Raw genomic sequence first — 22,500 nt, 5'->3', positions numbered from 1 at the left:
AAATTATTCAATATCCTTATAGATTCTAATTACGGTCGTTTCATGAGATCGTTAAGGATAATGAGAGAAATGTTTCGTCACATCAACAAATATTCTATGAAAATTAACAATTCTGAAGGAATACTTTTTATCGATGTTTAACCGCAATGTTTGTAATGATCCTTCTATCCGGTGATATAACGAAGATTAAATTCTCATATATGAACGAAATGCTACGACCTAGTTTTGTCAAAATTGTATCAAAATACTAGTTTACCATTCTGACATATACAGTTCGCCTTTAATATTTGCATATTTCATCGAGTTTCATGGAACGAACGATTACATCGCTGTAATATGCAAGTATGGCAAGCTTCAACGAAATGTGGCAGATATTCAAGATTTAAAAAAACATTTTTAGATTTCTTTTTCTCGAAATAATATATCAAGTATTACATCAAATCATACATGACATTTTATGATTTAAATTGTAAAATAAATATTTTTTCGCTTGCTAGATTTTATCGTCGCTATATACGTAAGAGATAGAATATAAAACACAAATCACTAATTACAATCACAAATCATTGAATCAATGCATTTCTAGTGTAATTAATTTCACAAATTTCTACTCTCTTTCTTTCGCTCGTTTTAAAATCTAGTAGACCGCTAATATTTCTGCAAGATAAGTTATCTAAACTTTCTGTCGGATGATAAAGAGCAATTATACAGAATTTAATCTAAATTGGACAAAAATATTACAGGTTTCTAAGATATTATCAACGCACAAATTAAAGCTTTTATATTAATAATTTGTTCGAGTATTTTTAAAATTAATATAGATTCTCTATTCTAATGAGCCATGTTATTTAAAGGATTTCTATTTTTTTTTTTTTCATTCTAGAAAGAAGATTTTATATGACTAGCGATATAAAAAAATCGACTTAAAACATCATAGAGCTCGATTATTATAGCTACTTTACGACTTTGAAATGCGTGTTCCAATTACTCTCTATAAACAAACTCTATATTATATTATTACGAAAGTAAAATAATACTGTGAAAAAATAACGTATACATAAGAATCTTAATATTTATTGTATCTATTCGTTCACAAAAGACTATTTCTTGCGACGAAGACAATTGCACTTTTTGTTAGCGATTCCGATGAAATCGAATATAAATCGAGGATAAAAGTTCTGCCTTCCGTATTTAGTATTTGGAAAGAATAAATCTGTCGAAAATAAAAAATTGTTACGAATTTGCGAGTTTTAAATGTGTTTTATAATGTCAATAAACTGAATATTGAACGATAAATAAAATCCAAATAGAATTGAAAAAATTTGAATAAATATAAATACATTGTTTCTACGTTACAGTGAAGCTATGTTAACAAATAAAATTGTAAATTTTACTCGCAGGCATATATTTTAACTCGCAACGAGATCCAAAAATAATAAAAGAAAAAAAAAAAAATACAAATAATCAAATGATTTTATTGAAGCCCATTAAATTTGTATTCATTTAAATTATATTTATGTAATAGAAAACATCTCGTTCTGTCGATTTATTTTACTTCAGCGACAGTATAAAGAAATATTGCAAAGAATACGCTTGCGGCGCCGGCAACTGGAAAAATAAGGATATAATACCATCTTGCGCATATTCATATGCCTGTCCTTTTTGCAACTTCGTATTACTCGACTGTCTCGTGAACGACCGATTTTAGCTATGCTTTTATATCGATGATATATGCTGATAAACTTTTCTCAAGTCTGTATAAACTCAGCGATGTTGCTCAGGATCGAAACTTTACTTATTGCTTTTATTTCTTATGGGAAGAGTAATAAATCCAATTCATTCAATTTGAAAACGAATAAAATGATTTTCTTTCTCATACCGACATACATTTCCGAAACGAGACGTAATCCGATTATACGTTAACCCATGTGTAATAGGTACTCATACATATTTCTCTTCGAATTCTTTCTATTTTATCAAAACTTTTCTCAAGTTTAAATTTTATCTTGTTTTTATAACAAATAGAAACGCTGTATGGCTTTTCTTTCTTATAATAACGTTGTACGCGTAAACAAGAGATAAACAGTATGCTTTGTCCAACGTGCAAAGAACACAAAATGAAAATAAATATTTACGAAAAGTATAACATTTGTGATTCTCTTTCTTAAAGGCAGGTTCATCATTTTTTGTTCAAAGCATGTGTGACTTCAGGGAACAGGTATGAACAAAATATGAATTACAAGAGCAAAAGGAAAACATTGTCTCTGCTATGCGCTATCGTATCAGTCTATAAACTTGTGTAGGTAATATCTCTCTCACATGTAATATTACAATCGGGTTAGTGTGTGTTAGAATAAATAATGTTAGTAGGCTACGAACTCACATTTTTCATTCTCTCACATTTATATCCTTCTTTAATAGTGGCTTGCCTGTCACAGTAATCCATGATAAATACGATAGATAGACGCAGCACCGATACGCATTTATTTCACGATATAAAAATGCATAAAAGATAATAAATATTATTGATACGAATATTAGTAAACACTTATACATCAAGTATTATTTTATATAATATATATATATATTTCTTCTTCTTCTTCTTATTATTATTATTATTACATTATTATATTATTATTATAGAATTAATAATAATGAAATATAAAGAGAACTAATCGCTCATGTTACGAACTTTAGAATACTTAATTGAATATAGTATTGTTTAAATATTATTTCATTGTACTTTATATACATTATACATCGTTTAAATGAGCCATTTATTTTGAAAGTGGCCTAAGTCCAAAGAGGAAAGAAAAAAGAGAAGTAAGTAGACTTAAAAATTAAATATAAAAAAAAAATATAAATATAAATGAAAAATTAATATAAATAAAAATGAACATAAGTCACTTTCAAAATAGATGGCTCAAATAATTATAGATTAATTGAGAGCTTAAATTATTTATATTAATCCATAGGGAAAGAATCAATTTCAATGCTTGCTCGTTGGATTTCGAAAGAAAACTGAATAATCGATAAATATCAAAGTCCGGAAAAAGTTCGTTTCTGTTAATATTGAACGAAGAGAACGATTACGAGTTCAAAATTTAATTTTATTGAAATATTAAATTTAATTATTTCATGTTTAACACATGTTACGAGCCGTATAATGTTTAAGCGAATGTACATTTAAATATTAAATTATTGTGTTCCGTATATATATATATATATATATATATATATATATATATATATATGTATATATATTGTATCGTTTAAATAATTATAAAATTATCGAAAATAATTAATTGTTTAAATTTTAGATTTTTGAAAATAAAAAGAGCTTTGATGTTTCTTCGTCGGAATGCGAAGAACGACTGGATCGATAAATGTCAAAGTCAGTCGAACTTTTGTTTTTGTTTATATTAAATGTTGTCAACGAGGCGTTAATAAAAATTTAACTGTATTTAAATTTTAAATTGATATTATTTTATATTTAAAACATATTACGAGTTATTTAATGTTTAAACGTACATTGTTATTTAAATATTAATTTATTGGACTCCATATACATTATACTCGTCGTTTAAATAATAATAAACATTATTTTTATGATCCATTAGAATGAACTGTACTTGCTTATTTTTATCATAAAATTATCAATCGAGAAGCTCATTAAAATGTCTAAATAAGTTACCATGAGTTCTATGGAGGGAAAAAAAAACAAAAGAAAGCTTTATTTTTATGTATAAACTATTATCAGAAAAACAGTATTTTTTGAAACGATATCTTTCAGAAGAAAATGAAAAACATTTTCAAAAGTTAGAAACTAACACTTTCTCGCATGATCAAAATCATTCAAGAATTACATCTGTACACATTGTTGACGTGTAAAACCATTATAAAATCATGGTTAATGAATAGCCTTAAGATGATATAAAGACGATAAATAGTTTTGAAAAATATCTCTATTAACAAAAGTATCGATACTTATATTCGATGTTAATCGTTGATATATTCCATGAAATCTTATGAAAGAGCATTTTTGTACTATCGAGAAGAGCATATCGAATAAAGGTAAATGCATAGAATCGAACGTTATAGAATCGAGCATTATAACACATAGATATTCGATGAGTGTAAGCTCGTACGTGATCACGTATACGTTTCACGGGGTCGTGCAAGTCGACCGTAGCAGCAGATGTTGCGAGATTCTTAAAGTGTTTTCATCGTGGCAAGGTACAACAATGTTCTCTCTCTCTCTCTCTCTTTTTTTTTCTCTTTCTCTTTCTTTACCCTTCCCATCGCGTGCGAGTACCGCGCGACGCGTTCGATTCTTTTGCCGCTCCGGCCGCTTTTGCTCTTGCACACGTTGCACTCCGCTCGGCCGCCTTCGAAGGACTCCCGCGGCTCCCGTAAGTATTTAACCTGCACGATAAATTAAACCAGACCCTCTTTCCGGCTCGTTCAGCCGAAAGTATTTAAACTCAAAACATTCTCGTCGTCGCGAAGCCGCGATCCAAAATGCGCGCCCGGAATTAATCCCGACTTTGGTTAGTACACGGTTGTTGCCTCTACCTACCTAGTCCCTTCTCCCTTTCTTCTCCTTTCTTTCTTTCTTTGCTCTTTGCCTACGATCGTTACGATTTCAAAAGAATGGAGGGAAGAGAGAGAGAGAGAGAGAGAGAGAGAGAGATCAGCCAAGGTGGATGTAATCGAGCAAGAAAAATTCCCTTTACAAATACATCTTCGTAAGAGAAAAAAAGAGAAAGAATAGAGTTTCTTATACGAGATAAAACAGTTTCATATATAAAAGTAAATTATCAAAAGAAACAAAAAGAGGAAAAAAAAATAAAGTTAATTGTACGAATATTCTCATAATTATTTTTTTTCAATTTTGGAAGAAAAAGTATCCATGGTGTTTTATTTTATCGGCTATATAATTGTACGCTTTTTATCTTGAAAAAAAAAAAGGGACAGAAATATAGAAGAAACGTAAGAAAGACGGATCGAATTGAAAATAAGATGAGCCGTAACACAGGATGCGTTAATTAAATTCGCGATTCGTTATTGATAACAATAGGTCCGATCATTTATGAAAAAGTAACGATGTATTATCTTTTTCTAACTAGCATCATCTTCAGATTTTGATCATTGTGAGAAATATGATATGCAATTACTCGTTTAAGTCGGGCACAAGCATGCAAAGGAGAATGGCGTTTTGCGAGCTACGAGCTGAGAGCTTTATTTTCTTCGTCGATCGAGATAGGACGGAAGATTAAACTACGACAATTAAATGGCTCGCTTTCTTTTCCCACCTAAAACTTCCTCGATACTTCAACCTATTATCGTTCAGCACAATTTAATGTTATTGGCTACGATAAATATAAGAAACTTTTAAATGACATCGCTATACATGTGAATTCTAATCGTATATTTAATGGAGTACTAATTCTTTTGTCTCCTTTTAACGAACCAGTTAAAATGCTCGTTGACCGGTTAACCCAGAAACTCGAGAAACATGTTAAATAATTTCTTCCTCTTTAAATGTTCCTCCTTTTGCAACTATCAGACATTAGAGTGCAAATTGTCATCGAAAGTTTATTTTTCTATTGGGTATTTATACGGAAAGTTCAAAGTCGTTCGAATCGAAAATTATTCGTTCCTATCTCTTCTAATTAAAATTTTCTAAATAGCTCTCATAAAAATTTGTATTGTTACAAATCGTAACATTTTCGCAAAAAGTTCAAACTATTTTTATACAAACAGATGACAACAGATCAACATTTTCTTTAGTTTTTTTTTTTTTTTCTTTTTTTAATTCTAAATTTTCCTCGATAACATCGATCTTTATCCGTACTTAAAATTTATTTTCACTCTCAAACACTCTCATAATTTTCTACGAATATATAAACATGGCGATACTTTTCCATTTACTAGTAAGAAAATATAGAAGACTACTACTCGACTTCGTCAATGTCGTCTCACTTAATTTTATCTTATTTAATGAAAATATTTTATCGTGTAAGAATAAACGATGATCGATCTTTTAATTTAATAAATTATACGAACTAAAGATTCAGATAATTAAAGGAGAAAAAAGAAACAAAACAGTTAGAAGATCAAAAGAAAGGTAATCTTTCGATTATTGTAAAAAAATTCAAAAGATAATTTTCAACATGAAACTTGATCGATTCATCAAATAATCTTATTGAAGTTTATCCTCTAATAATCCCTATTATTGTATCATCTCATTCGATTTTATCTCGTTCATAAAAGGGCATAAATCTATCGTGTATCGGTGGAAAACATTTTAATGAGACCGATGTCAATTCATCACTAATCAACAAAAACTTTCATTCAACATAAGGAGTATTTCTGGATAAATTCGATGAATTTAACGTGAGATACAAATGTTGAAAAAATATTCGCTAGGCCACGTACTAATTGATTATTAGCGCATGGCCAAAGTAGAATAATTATAAAAACGAACTTGCTCGAGTTCATCGATAATACTAAAACCGTGATAAGCATGCATACGCATACAACGTAGAGAATAACGTTAACTTTGCACGTTAATTAAAAAGTAACGAGCCCTATATTGACAGAAACGGTAAGGGAGGGGAACAAGGGAAAGAAGTAGTATCAAAAAGAGAGAAATAATGGAAGAGAAAGAGAGAGAAAGAGAGATAAAATGAACGAGCGTGCTCTTGTATTCGTCGATGCAGCTTTAAAATATGATCGACTTTGTTTTCTTTTAATTTCACCTAGTTTCGAACGACGTTGCAATAATAATGCGACCGCACAACTTTTTCTCGATGAAAGGGGAAGTATTACGAGCACGCTCATCCATGGCGAATGGGGGAATGAAGAGTTCCCGTTGCGAGGGAAACGGTAATTTCTCTTTACCGTGAGAAAGGGAGCAATGCGGAGGGTAGAAACGATCTTTTCGGAAAATTTCTTTCTCGAACATTACGATCATGTGGCAATCGTTCTATGGCTCATTATTCGTTCGTTTCTTTCAATATAGTAATATAATTTAATAATATAATTTAGTAATACAATTTCAATTTATTAATTTCAGAATTATTCCAACATTATTCTTGTTAAATAATGAAATATCGATCTCATTCAGGTTATCATCGTACGTTTACACACAAACATACGTATATATCTATATGTCCCTTGTACGTTTCTATTGTGATTCAACTACTCGATCGAAGCATCGAGAGCTCGACTTCTCGAGATCTCAACGAAAAATCGTCGATGTTACGAAGACGAACGTCGGTTGAATCCGTAAAGACAAGACGACGTTCCCAGCGAAATCGTACGTAATCGGTGAAGGGTATGTATATGTACTTACGTAGCTTGTACATATTCAACGGAGCCCTTTGTTTTACGATCTTGCTGGCATCCGTCGCGAAGAACTGCGCGCTTGGACGAAAGGCGAAAAGTCATTCGAGAGAATGACGACGATATATCGGCATGGGATCGCGTTGTGCTTAAGAGAACGACAAAGGAAGAAAGAGAGAGAGAGAGAGAGAGAGAGAGAGAAAGAAGGATATCGTCTAATGAGGGCGGACCGCCCTGCAAGCGAAACGGTGGCCAGTATGAAAGAAGAACCTTTTCTGTCCTTCTCTTTCTCTCTCATACTTTCTTATGCTCTCAATCGGTCCTCTTCATGGGGAGCTTCGCGCCGGGCGCCTGGCTGCGATCGGAATTTTCGTATGCAAGAATCCGTTCCTCGGTTCTGGACGAGTTGTAAATAGTTATACGGAATGACAGTTCGAGTTCGTCGCCGAACCTGCGTCGCTCTCTCTCTCGCTCTCTCTCTCTCTCTCTCTCTCTTTTAATTCTCTTTCAGTGAGGGCCCATCTTCTTTCTCCGAGCTTCTGACGGCTCGCAAAGTAAAGAGACACAAGCGAGTGAGCTCGTTCAGGCCCAGGAAAGAACGTAAGATGAAGGTAGAAGAGAGAAGAAAAAGACGACGACGAGAAAATGGCAGAGAATGGGAGGAGGAATATACAAATGTGGATTTGGCGGATTGTATCTTCGAGTCGGCCAAGTTTATCTTTTGTCTCTGACTCTACCTTCGTCCCTTTTCTCTCTCTCTCTCTCTCTCTCTCTCTTCTCTCCGCTTTCGATCAAGAATCCTCGGCTTTCTTATTATTCCTCCGCTATGCGCCATTGTGCTGCGTCGAACAAAGCGCCACAGAAAGAGGAGACAGAGAGGACCCCGTTTCGCTCGGCCTTATCCGACCGAGATATTTGGCAATATCCGAATGAACGCTCGAACGGATAGAGGGTTGCCCGAGAGGGTGAAAGACGCTCGAGGAAAAGGGGTACGGGGGATGTTAGGAAAAGTCGAATTAAAAGTAAAAGGACGAACGAGAATGGATTCATGGTTGCTGAAAAAGCCAATGAAAATGCTTCTTTATGGTGGATCCTTAACTCTTTATAATTGAAATTTTCCTCTCGTGGATACGAGGATAATATTGATAAGAATAACGATGGACTCTTTATCTTCTTTATCCAATTCCTTTCTTTTTTCTTTTTCTTTCCTTTTTCTTTTTTCTTTTTTTTTCTTCTTTTTTTTTTTTTTTAATAAGTAAACTACTAATTTGACTGCCCTCTTGAGATAAAGTTTCGTTCGGGAGGTAGCTGATTTCTCTTGAAATTGGAATAAAACTCGAATAAAAGAAATTTCTCGAAACGTCGATCGCAATAAAATTACCGTGTATCTTTTCTCGTCTATGGCGTTTCGTCTTCGTCTCGAGAACGACGCTATCGCGAATTTGGAGCAGAAAGGAAGCGAGTATGGCTTTCTCGGGGAAGGCCAAGTCGTAAGCCGAAAGGCACGTAGCCGTCGTTCGCTTTCTTACGCAGAAATCCTTGGCGCTTATTTTCGCGGTACGCTTGCCAGAGTGCATCAAGTTTACGAGCGGATCGAGCGAACTCGGCGGCACGTATCGACGCCACGATCATAATATATGTACGAGTGTTCAGCGTAGTGGAATCTAGCGTTACTGACAAGAGACGCCTCACTTGCGCGCGCGATACGCATCCTTCTTTCTCTCTCTCTCTCTCTCTCTCCTCCCCCTCCCTCTATCTGTCTATCTTACGTACGTAAGAGAAGGAAAGTACCATGGAAATAATCGAAATCTTTAACCGTTCGACAATCTAGATAAAATGAAAAAAAGACGATAAAAGTAAAAAAAGAAGAAAAGTTTTCTTTTTATTTATAATTAATCCTTTAGAACGAAGGATGAAGAATTCTTTTTCTATTATAGATCTCTCTTTTTCATTTATCGTAATATGCCGAAATAAATAAAAATATTTATCATCGTTCGGATTTTTTACTACGACATCTATTCTTTCGAAAAGAGATAGACAGAGAGAGAGAGAGAGAGAGAGAGAGAGAGAGAGAGAGAGAGAGAGAGAGAGAGAGAGGGAGAGAATTCGTGTATACATAACGTATTTGTTTAACTTCTGAAAATTATCATTAAATAATAATAAAGAAATGATCCCAAAAAAATGTGAATTTTTTTTTTTTTATATTACAAGTTAATATCAATACATTTCGTATTTAATTTTTAATCAATGAAAACATAAACGCATTTCATCGATTATTATCTATATCAAATAAAAATTATCTGAAAGAGTCAATGAGCGATCTTTCTGCACTCTGACCTTTTTCGATCGTTTGATCTCCGATAGCATCAAACGTTAGTATTATATCTATAAATTATCATTATACATAATCGATTTTCATCATATGAAAGGAGCAATGAGTCTCTTCCCCCCCCCCCCTTACCTTATTCCTCTCTTCTTTTTTTTTTCTTTTTTTTTTTTTTCTTTTCTTTTTACCCTCTTAGAAAACTCACGATCGTGGCTGCGAACACGTAATTCTATCACGATTTCACAACGTTTTCTCATTGGCGAGCAACGCGTCCTGTCTCGAGTGCTCGTAGTCGGGGCTAAAGCATGCATTTCCCAGAAACGAAACAAATCGGCGATCCGTGAAGGAATCCAGACGCGCGTTATCCCGACGTCGAGTGGCTCCGCGTTAAATGAAAGAAGCGAAGTAGTCTCGTACGGAAGAAAGAGAGAAATGGATTCCGTTTTACGATTCTCTTGTTCTCTCGTTGGGTAAGTAGTAGAAGCGAGCCTCGAAAGTACGACGAGATCTCACCGATAAACGAACGGAGAGGAATCGGGAAGCCGGAAAAAATTGTCGTAAATTTCAAATAGCAGACTAACTCAGGCGGGCACACGTTCTCTATATTCTCTTCTATATACCTATCGGAAGCGATTTAGTAAATTCGAATCAAGTCACGTGACCGAAAGGGAAAAGGGTCCGTCCTTTCGACGATACGATATTCAATTATTTTTCGTCCAGGGCTATAAATAAGAAGGGTAATTTGATGTCAAGATCTCCCTCCCTCCCTCCTCCCCCCCCCCTCTCTCTCTCTTTCTCTCTGTTTCCCTCTATTTTTCTCTATATAATTGTTTGTTATTCTTTTTTCTTCATTAATATTATTCTATATTCTATACATCATTTTCAATTATTATCCGTGTATTATTAATTATCAATTAATTATTATATTAAGTAGTAAGATTATGAATTTGAAATTCGATTAGTACAACTAGTTTACAAAATTTTATTACCGTAATGTAATAACTTTTCCTTTCTCATCTTCTTCGTTGCAATTTCTAATTTCAATTTTTCGTTTAACTTACCCAATGTCATCGTCCACAGACATAAAATTTCTCTCTCTCTCTCTCTCTCTCTCTCTCTCTCTCTCTCTCTCTCTCTTTCTTACTATCTTTCGTTCTTCCTGCTTTACGCACTTAGCATTTAATGTCTTCCGCTCTGGAGATAGATTATTATTTCACTCTACAAGCAAAGAGGGTAAGGGATAAAAGATGGAAAGGGGAAGTCACTATGCGTTACCACCCTGTTTCGGTACGGCCAAAGGATATCGAACCGAAGGGTGCGTATAGTATCAAAGTCTATGCTAAACGAAAAGTTTCTCGTTCAACGAAGGTTTCCTCTTTGAATCCCTTCCGTTGACAAAATAAACTCGCGTGCATGCACGCTACGACACGTGCAAGTAGACCTCACATTTGTAAGCTCTTATCGTCGATTTTGTTATTTTCTATCCAGCCGTTAGAAGCTAAACGGGAAGAAAGAAACGAGAATAATAAAATGGTACTCTTGTTGTATGTTAATGTAACCAGTAATAGGCACTTTTACTGAAGAGATGAGGCATAATGTATAGGATTAAAAAAAAATAATAACAGCTTATTTTAATGGTTGACGTTTCGTTTTCGTTTCATTTCGTTCCGTTTCGTTACCTTTCTTTCCTTTTTCTTTTTCTTTTCTTTTTCTTTTTCTTTTTCTTTTTTCTTTTTTCTTCTTTTTTCTTTTTTTTTTTTTTTTTTTTTTTTTTTTTTTCGTTCTTTCTCCTGTAATATTTTACAACGTATGTGCGTTACAACGAAATCTCGAGCGAATCGTTGTGCGTTCTCATTAACGAATAATCCGTGGCTTAATTATGAAGCTCGAAATAAACTCCGCGATGCATGAAATGCATAGAGAGTGTACGAGCGAGATTTAAAAATGTCAAAAGAAGAAAGAACGACAGCGACCTTTACATTTATATATATATATATATATATATAATATATATAATATATAATATATACTATATAATATATAATATATATATATAAAAGATTTGAAAAAGTGGTATATATATTTATTATTTATAATGAACGTATCTATAAACAGATAAATGTCCATTCATCGTATACGGATATAATAATAAACATTTCTAAGAGTAATGACATACGTGTCAATGGAAAAATATTCCCGAGAATTAAAGTGAGAAAAGATCGTTAAATTTACAGAAAGTACATGATAATCTTTAAAAATTTATGCCTCGCCGAGTAGTTGACGCAGTGCCGACTAACTCAAAGCTTACCGGCATCGTCGAAACGTCGATTAGTCGGTGCGACTATGCGCGATAATCTTAGCGGTTTTCAACGTACCTACGTACGATCGTAAAAATATTTTCTTTTTTTGTCGATTAGCTTATGCACCAACAAAAAAAGAAAAAAAGAAAAAGAAAAAGAAAAAGAAATAAGAAGGAAAGAAGAAGACGAAGAAGAAGCTTGCGGTAAGTGGACACGATAGAAGATTCTATGGAATGCAGTCGAGAATCCAAAGGAGTCGTCGACCGACGCGTAGCGACTGAAACGCTTATATTTGCGTTTCGAAAAAGGAAAGAAAAAAAAAAAGAAAAAAAAGAAAAAAAAAAACAGAAAAAAGGATTGAGGCTTATCATTCGTAATATTATTATCGCTTTATTAGGGAAGAATCTTTTTCTGCTTTTCAATGAGAGGATTGCTCGTAGCTTAACTTTCTTTTCATTTCCCTATATAGAAATGGAGTCTTTATTGTTATTAACGACGATTATATATCTTTCGAACTATTTAATTGCATCGACTATACAGACGTTATTTAGGTACGTGACGTACAGCAAACCTTTCTCTTTCTTTTCCCCTTCCTTGTGCTCACGTGCGCGCGCGCGCGCGCACCCGCGCATATTTCTTTCACAATGAATCCATTCGAACGCATACACATCGTCGATTTTGCGAGACCGAACATAATAATCATAGAACGTATATAACGTTTAAGAGAGAAACACAACAGGATTTCGAGTATGTAATTCTAACGATGATTATTAAACTCTGATATATTCTTAATGACATCTATATCATAATACGTGCCAAGAATATTTTCGCGACTGACAATAACCGTTTATAGCTCACCGTCAAATTTGATAACGTTAATGAATCCTAGGATGATTATCCTTATGGTTTAATCGTTTCGAATAGATAGAGATACTTGCCTATGTCGGTCAAGTATCGTTATTGCGATCGTAACGACGATTATTATACACATATGTGCGGTTAGTTACGTTTAACTAGATAATAAAATAACGCTTCAATGAAATTATATTGATCGAACTTATTAGAATGAGATAATAATAAAAGCATTTGGTAAATCTATTCGTTCGCGGCATCCGGCCAATGAGAGTATTAAGAAAAAAAAAAAAGAAAAAAAAAATATATATATATATATAACGGGTAAGAGGTTTAAGGGTCTACTGCATATGATGAAACATCGAAGAAACCGGAAAATGATGCTCAGGAAAAAGGTACTCGTAACGGATGATGAGAAAAGGGAGATAGGAGAATACGTTCGAGAGTGGGATATCTTGAACGAACGAACATACGTCCTTGAAACGTTGCTTTCATAATGTGTTGCTCATCGAACTGACTCTTTCCATGTAAACAAAGCTATTCTCCTGTCTACTTTTTTTTTTTTTTATTCTCGAACGAGAGATTTGATATTAGACGGACATGATTAAAAGGATAAGTAATTCGATTAATAACGAGAGTTTCGAAATAATCCAGCGGCGAATGAATAATAAAGATGTCGGTTAAGAATTTCTCCATTATTCATCGATAGATCCTTATAGTCAACGACGATAACGATAAGATCGTACGAACGTAGATATGAAGGATAATAAAGATGCCTAGAAGATATTTGCCATGAATCCTTGAGTCTCTCGCAATTACAGTACATTTACCAAAATTCATATCGACGTATCTACTCTCACGACATAAATCCAATCATTTTATCGTTTATCGAACATTATCATTCACCTGCGTGAGCGTGATTTCCTATGGAAACGGAGATCACGTTGAAGATCCTCGCGTGAGAAACGCAAACTGCAATTACGAGCGAGCTTGTGCACATGACATTTTACGTTCATCCTCTCTCTTCCTCTCTCTTTCTCTCTCTCTCTCTCTCTCTTTCTCTCTCCCTTTTCTGTTTCTCGCAAGTTATAACAGCACGTACACGAAGTAACGTCTATAACGCGTGCGTGTTTTTGCTTTTGTATGCTTATACGCGTCTTATATACTCGCAAATTTCTGATATGTAAAACGCGTTCGAAAAACTTTTCCAAATAGGTATTTAGATTCTTTAGTTCTTTATTTCCATTTGTATTCTATGTTTAAAGTATGTTCAATTTCTTCCTATATTATACGGCCTTCCTCCTCGTTGACGAAGTTTCTATTCAATATCAATTTACCATAATAACGTTCGATCGCATCCTAAATGACGATAAGTATATATCAACGTACCGCCTTTAACTTACTGTTTTCTATATTCTAATGAAAGAAATCGTTGATGTTCATGTGAGTTAATGTGAAATATAAGAAAAAAAAAAGAAAAAAAGAAGAAAAAAAAAAATAAAAAGGAACCTCCTAATAGCTATACGTCTAATTATAAGGGCTATAAACGAAGAAAATTAATTGTAATTTGGATGGCTCATTAAAGTTTTATAAATTACCGACTTTCATTAAATTCACATAATGGCCTAATGTAAAAGAAAAAGAGCGTAGATCGTATCGACATTCATAAAACTCTTTCTTTTTCCTTCTCTCTCTCTCTCTCTCCCTCTCTCTCTCTCTCTCTCTCTCTCTTTCTCTCCCTCTTCTCCATCTCTTTTTTATCGAAAATAAAAAGATAAATTAAAACGATAAAAACGACACAACTATTAACGATTCGCTAAACTTTCTATTTGATGGTTAGACGAAAAATACTCACTATTCACAGCCACCTGTTATATTCCTTATGTCCGTTTCGATCTGATCTTCCAAGCGCGTGTTCTACTCTTGTTTGTACTTTACTTAAGAACGAAGGTTAAAGTCCTCACGCGAGCTCAACGCGAGACGAATATAAACAAACGAACGATTTGTATGTACATGATTACCATTTCGATCGATTGATCCCGCATAGTCCGACTGTCTGGACATTCGTCACGTACGATGGCCATGAAAATTTTACGAATGCGCATCCACGAAAAGAAGAAAAAGAAAATAGAAAAAGTTTTCGCGTTTTAAGGGAACGACGTCTTAAGGAAATTGAAAGAAGAAAAAGAAAACATTGTTTTGTATCGTGATGATCGTAAACGTTAGATAAATAATTTGTAATAGTACCACGACGTCGGCTAATAATCAATAATTCATGATGCATTACGAGAGAAGAATCGTAGCGTTGATGAATATTCGCATATGGCGCATTCCCAGTCTATCTAATAATAATCGATTAAAATCAATGCATCGAATAACGGAGAGTCCGGGTTTGAAGTAAACGAGTTCCTTATAATTATAGAAACTTGTCTATCTAGTTTTCTTTCTCTTTCTTTTGGTTTATACTAATGCCTCATATTACCTCTTATTATTATTACCATCATTTCTTCGTACTCTTATTTCAAACATTTAATGTGTTTTACACACTATCTTTTTGTAGTATCTATCACGCACATATATATCTATATATATATATATATATTCTTACCAAGTACAAGTAGCACCTTTCCTTTATTAATCTTCTCGACTAATCTAAATACTCTGATTTTTCTTCTCAATTATTATTTAATTTTATTTTTTTTATCATTCTCTCTCTCTCACTTCCTCTACGATTAGAGAGGTATGTTATCTACATTGGGATTTTACGAAATAACTAAAAGAATGAAACTATATTTAATTTTCCATAATTGCTCACATAATCTCAATATATTCTTTCTAATCTTTATCCAATATCTTTATGGACACAAATATCTGTTTACCTATCTATATGGATATATATATATATATATATATCTTTCTCTCTCTCTGTCACACACACACGCAATGGAAGCGAATCTTCCTTCTCCTCGGAACGAGCGGGTTCGATCGCTTAGTGTAATCCAGTCGGTAAAGTGTAAGTGGTTCACCTTGATAGGGCTCCCTTCGTCGAGGTAGAGCCGGTGGGAGCCAGTCTCTTGGCATGGTTCGGTTCGGTTCGGTTCGGTTCCTCAGCACGGCCGGCGGGCAGTGCCGTGCGTTTCCTCTTCGTGACCCGAGGGCAGCATGGACCGGCCCGCCCATTTGTAGCGCCCGTGTCTGCGAGCAGCCGCCCGCGGAGCGATACACAAGGAACGTCTTGTGTTCCGCCGTGCCGCATTGCATCCTGTCCCTTTCGCGATCCATCGCCTTGAATCGCATCCTCTTTTGTCACGGTATTAACGCTCCACGGCTCAACGATCCTTTCTTATCGCTTTTATATCGTATCGAGATCCCAATGCGGGAACGTGCGACACACGGTTTCCATCCCTCGAAGAAAAGTACTTCTTTTCTACTCTCTTATATGAAGTCTCTTTCTTTAGTTACATTCTTTTTTCTTTCTTTTTTTTTTCTTTTCTTTTTTTTCTCAAGATTTTTATATACATCGAAACGTTCATTCGTTCGTTCCGTTCATACGTATGAATGATATATCAATATATGAATTAAAAGTTAAATTAATTAATTCTGGGAATTTCTTTCTTTTTCCTTTTTTTTTTTTTCTCTCTTTTTATACGTAATAAATATATTATTTATGCGTAATATTTATATTGCGTAATAAAATATATTTCAATTAATATGAATAATTGTTTTATACGATATCTAATTGTATCTTGAAATAATTGAATTCAATGTTCCAAAAAGATAATACTAATCTCTTTTAATTAATCTCTATTAATTATTTAATTATTGGAATACAAATAAAGTGTAAAATATATAAAGATATATGAGCATCTATATACAAAGAAAGGACAAGTTTCTGCGGTACATAGCAAAGGAACAAAGAGCTGTTTTCCGTCATCCAATTTTCGTGTTTCGTACGACATCGCTGTAAGGGATTACGGTACACCCGGGAGCTCGTAAAACATTGCGAGATTTTCTCTGATCCGATCCTGACGTAGCGTAACAACCGAGAGAGGAAGAGTGAAGGAGATAGTGCGAGCGGACTAGCAGTTTGGAAGCGGCTCTCTCTCTCTCTCTCTCTGTCTCTGTCTCTGTCTCTTTCTCTTTCTCGTTGTCTCTCTGTCTCTCTTCTCCTTAAGCCCCTAATGCTTCTAATCTTACTTGTCGCGATGCAGACGCATAATGTCCGTAGGCGACAACAACGACAAGCTTAGCATCGAAATTTTGATCCTTCATTTCTATTTAAACGTTTTTAATATCGCTTAACAATTCACACGATCATTGTGAAGAATGGTATTTTTCTTTTGAGTTTTTTTTTTTTTTTTATAGTTCGTGTAGCCCAGTGGCTGGACCTGTTGTGTACAACAACTTGGCACGTACACGAGAACCTCTTGAATTAAACCTCGTCCGAGCAAACGAATACATCGGTTTTATCCGTTCCTTAAAGGAGCCGTACCGACGGCTCCATGAAATTTATAGAGGAACATTGTGGCTCAGAATACCAGACTCGTTCCATTTGCGATTTCGATTCTTCGATTCGATTTTCTGATTGTTAGAGATTAGATATGATTTTAGTATTACTATACATACGAAATCTATCACAGGAACATATTATTATTATTATTATTATTATTATTAACATTAGCATTGTCTTTTCTCAATTCAAGTATATTTTCTGTTTGTTATAAACAATTTGTTTTATGTAAATAATTTTTACAATTAGTTTCTTATAAAGTAACACAATTTGTAGATAAATATATATATATATATATATATATATATATATATATATCATATTTTTAATAATTTGGTATAAATAATTTATTATTGTTAATTTTTTACGAATAATTTTCATTGGATTAAGTTCTTATAAACTGATATTACACAATTTTTAGATATATGTGTTTGTATACTTACACATAAATAGGTAATATAATTTCTTATGAAAATATATTCGTTAAAAATAATTTTTGTAATAAATTTGATTTTGAACCTGTCAGACAACACTACGAGTGCTACGATCTTTAAGTAAAAGATTTTACTTAAATCGTGAATTTACTATCATGGACGTCCATCTTTTAGCTCGGTCTAACGAAGTAAATACGAATCCAACCGCAAGTAGCAGAAATTTAGTCTTGCAGTCGCGGTTAAGTAGTCGTTCTAATTATACAGAAAGCTTCCGAGTTCTCGATCGAGATTCAGAGTTCGATCTTGGTTTTAATCTACGAAATACTCGCATTCGCGAAGATGGGAGGAGAGTTCAAAACGAAGCAAATGAAATAAATCGACGCAAGAGGAAAAAGATGAAAACGCAATAATATGATAAAATAAATATATATTGATCTATGTGATTTGAATTCTTCGAAAGCAATTTTCAAAAGATTCTACGACACACATTATAATTTTAATAAGATACAAGTACGAAGGAGAACTTATATAACGATATTGGCAACGATAATCGCTTGGAATTTATCGATGGCTAATAAAGGTAGTAGTACCATAGCAGATTATCACGAACTTAACGATAATTTGCTCTCGGCGAAGACACCTTACATATTCTCGATACAAGGATTCGCACGATCGGCAGTCCACGTACAAACTCGTTATCGGCCACGTAGAAAACCCTCCTCGTTGGAAATTGTTGGTTTCCAACGCTTGTGATTACTTATAGTAGATCGAAGAAAAATCGTCAAGTTAGATAGCAACAAATAACTATTTTCGATGCCCATACGACTTATTGTTAATGTGCTTTCATGTATTTCTCGCGAATAAAGGGACAAATAAAAATCAAGGAGAAATGAAAATGTATTAACAAAAATGAATTTCATAGAATGATAATGAACAAAAAAAAAAAAAAAAAAAAAAAAGAGAGAGAAAAAAAGGAAAAAAAAAATATCAGAGATGATTTCGAACGTCGAAAAAGAAAAAAAAAAAAAAAAAAAAGAATTTATGAAAATCGTGTCACGTACGCGTTAGTTCGTGCTAGCGAATAAATTTTCCATCATCCACGAGAAGATCATATACGATTCTCGATATCTCGATTTTCGAATCAGGAGCTTATATTAGGTCGCATCCACGTATATGGGCATACCTCTATTACGTTAACGTAGTACAGTACGCGTTACAATACACGTTGCAACGTACGCACGCAACCACTTGGCATTCGCATAGCTCCGACCATCGTCGATCGACTTCCACGATCGCTTCTAGCGATGCGTTATGATCGATAAATCGATTAGATCGTTCGTACGTGAGTCGCGTATCAATCGAAACCACTTACCATTTCCGCTTGCCGGCGCGGTGTCTCTCGTTGTTAGGCGCGTCCCTTTTGCAAGTCCCTCGAGAGAACGTCGATTAACCAACTTGTCATAGGGAAGATTGTTCGTCTTAATGGTAGACTAGCCGAGCGCGACCAAATTGCTTTCCCTTTCGACCGGAAAGTAATGCTTTCCCCTTCGACCTTCGACGCGAAGATACATAAGAGAAAGGTGAATGTTGTCATTCCAATCACGTCGAGCACTAGTTTAGATTCTACCGATTCTCTCGTATATGCATTTCTGTATATACACTCTTTAACTAAATTCAGAATCAAATTATTTAGAGCATTTTTATGTTAAACTCTTGATATCTAAAAAAAAAATATATATATATATACGTAACAGAAATATTTATTTATATTTTAATTAAACTTATACGTACGAGGATATCAAGATTTATAACGGATAATCTGAAAATTACGTTAATTTTCGTTAGCTCACGTCTTCCGATTTCTAATACAATAAACGAGAGCATAATAAGCCACGTCAGCTTATTATAAACGTCTCCTATAGTAAGTCGGACGTCCGCTCTGTCGATGGTTTAACGCTCGGGTTACCAAAGTACGAAAGTGGAAGGCTGTTGGCCGACGTGAACTCATCCACAAAATGGAAGAGTATGAGATGGAGAGAGAGAGAGAGAGAGAGAGAGAGAGAGAGAGAGAGAGAGAGAGAGAGAGAGAGAGAGAAAGAGAGAGAGAGAGAGAGGACCGAAAGGTGAACGAGCACTGAGCAACACCGAGTGTCGAACTATGTTATAACTAATTATCAAACTCATGGAACACTCGATAAAAGCGTTAAACGAGAAAGAGTGACGCTTATAGAGAGTAATTTTTCAAAAAAAAATCTATCTTGCTTCTTTATACGTACTACCGTAAGGAATTACCCTCTAAGAAGCGTCCTCTAGTTTTCTTTACCCTCGATATTGTTATTTAAAGCGAGGAAGAAGCGTGAAAAGAAAGTCGAGCGTGACGAACTTTTTACATCGATCGAGACGTGAGAACATTGGCCATAATTATTCGAAACAATGAAGACTCTTTACGTTCCATCAACCGATACAACTCTACGCTTGTTAATCATCGAGTATGAATTTTTCTCTTCTCCAAAATATCGATAGTAATTATTCGAAACAGGAAAGTCATGCATTCGATTTCATCAAGAAAGAGAGAACGACAAATTTATTAATCGACCGTAACCATTTAAACGAGATATCAAAAGACATCGATATCATTGTAAAATACAATGTTATTCGAGATAGAAGAATAAACAATATCAAATAATCTAATATGATGGCATATAATATCACCCTGTATATCGATTTTCTATATTTTTGTAAAATTTACACATCTTCCAGGAGATATTAATATCCATTCCAAATACATTTTGCATAAAGCGAGGAATCGTATTGTTTGAAAATCTTTTCAAAATTTCATACATTATTTCATTCTATTTTTTATATTTCTATCTCAATGATATTTTCGAACATTCACAAAACATTAATAAAACGATCATAATAATAACTAATTAATTTGTTTGAATTCTCTATGAGGATAAAGAAACGAGAATGGACAAGTAAAATCTATGAAAATATTGCAAGGAAAGAATAAGCAAATATAAAGTTCATTGGTATGATAGAGACAGAGAAACAGAGAGATAGAGGAGGCAAGGGATAAAGAAAGAAAGAGAGAGAGAGAGAGAGAGAGAGAGAGAGAGAGAGAGAGAGAGAGAGAGAAAGAAAGATAGGGACGATGAAGGATCGGTGAAATCAAAGGAGTATAGGTCTTGGAGGCAGCTTCTCAAGCAACCTGTGCCCGCCGGAGAATAACGATTCTTTTGGCCTTGCTAAACAGGAATACTCTCCATCTCTACATCTCTCTCTCTCTCTCTCTCTCTCTCTCTTTTTCTTTCTCTCTCTATCTATGTCTCTCTTTCTTATTCGTTGGAGATCGGACGTAGGCGAGTTCGAGGATGCGGCGTGGCCAGTGCGGCCGGTACGTGGACGGGCCTCAGATAGGTTGTCACCGTAGTAGTCCCAAAGTAAATGTGCTCCTCTTATTATTCGGACAGAAGATTTAAGCGCAGTTCGCTCGCACATGAGTTATGCTCAAAAATTGAGCTTACTCCGAGAAGGCTGAGCTGCCGACGAGAATGAACGCTGCTCGGCTTTAACGTCGTTCTCTCTCTCTCTCTCTCTCTCTCTCTCTCTCTCTCTCACAAGGAGTTTCTCTTTCTCACTCCTTACTTTTGTTTCGACGATATATTTTCTCTGTTCGGATCGGCAAAGATCACCCTTTCCTTCATGCGTTTCTCTTACTCTAGCCTTCAGGAGGCTCCTCGTTCCAGGAGAAAGGAGGATAATGTGCACGCTTGCACCAGCCTCCGCGGAATCTTCCTCCTTCGGAATTCGTAGATTATAATAAATGCGTATGCAGTAGCCGGAGGTATAGAACGAAACGACGAGTGGTCGTCTTTCTCTTTTCTTTCTTTTTATTTCTTATTCTCTTATTTCCTCTTCTTCTTCCTCTTTTTCTTCTTCTTCTTCTTCTTCTTCTTCTTCTTGTTTTTGTTCTTCTTTTTCTTTTTCTTTGCCCTTACTCGATATACCAGCAACAACAACAACAACGACGACGACGACGACGACGACTACGACGGTGACGAGAACGACGACGTGGCATGAAATAATTCAATCGAGAAGATCGGATGATCTGGCAGTATCAAAGAGACCTCGAAAAATACAACGAAATATTATATATATATCGTTGGTGATAATCAAACCTCAACTTTCCTCATATCATTCGATTCCTTTGTAATCACGTTTTGATTAGAAGATCATTCATAAAAGAATTATATTCTTAGTTTCCATATTTTCTTTCCTTATTATTTTATCGTTAATTTATCCTACTTGTGAATGTATTCAGAAATAAAGAATATAAAAATATCTTTTGTTATTATTCACGATGAAATTCGTCTGAGAAATTTATTCTTTCGAAGGAAATAAATATGAAAACTTGACTTGAGAAACAATATCGGTTTACGGTATCAATAAGTCGAAGAATAGTTTCATTCGAAGAAGAAAAATCATTAATCGCTCTTCCAACTCTTTTCTTTTTCTTTTTCTTTTTTTTTTCTTTTTTTTTTCTTTTTTTTTTTTTTTTTACTTTTCCTACTACCCCTGAGTCTTTCTAAGAGTTCGTTCTTGCGAGTACGTAACTTCTATATGCTTTCTTTTTTCGCTTGATTGCCATGTCGTCGACTTGGTCTCCATCGATATTATTTTTAATCGAAGGAAACTCTGGAAAACGATCATGATAATATTACTGGA

At 34.4% G+C, this 22,500-nt stretch overlaps 1 protein-coding gene and 1 long non-coding RNA gene across 13 annotated transcripts in view; one reads left to right on the top strand and one right to left on the bottom strand.

Annotated features, from left to right (window-relative positions):
• Positions 1-20,350, bottom strand: part of LOC124425513 — a 45,445-nt gene extending 25,095 nt beyond the window's left edge. Inside the window, exon 1 of the long non-coding RNA XR_006942525.1 lies at positions 19,145-20,350. This is a non-coding gene — a long non-coding RNA (uncharacterized LOC124425513). The remainder of the gene's footprint in view (positions 1-19,144) is intronic.
• The window catches only part of LOC124425507 (latrophilin Cirl-like), a 662,270-nt gene that overhangs the window by 334,840 nt on the left and 304,930 nt on the right, over positions 1-22,500 (top strand). The window lies entirely within an intron of this gene.

Source organism: Vespa crabro, chromosome 7, assembly GCF_910589235.1.
Source record: "Vespa crabro chromosome 7, iyVesCrab1.2, whole genome shotgun sequence".
In the NCBI taxonomy this organism is placed as follows: Eukaryota; Metazoa; Arthropoda; class Insecta; order Hymenoptera; family Vespidae; genus Vespa; species Vespa crabro.
Note: the sequence above shows the minus strand (reverse complement) of the source record. Positions and strands in the feature narration are given on the sequence as shown.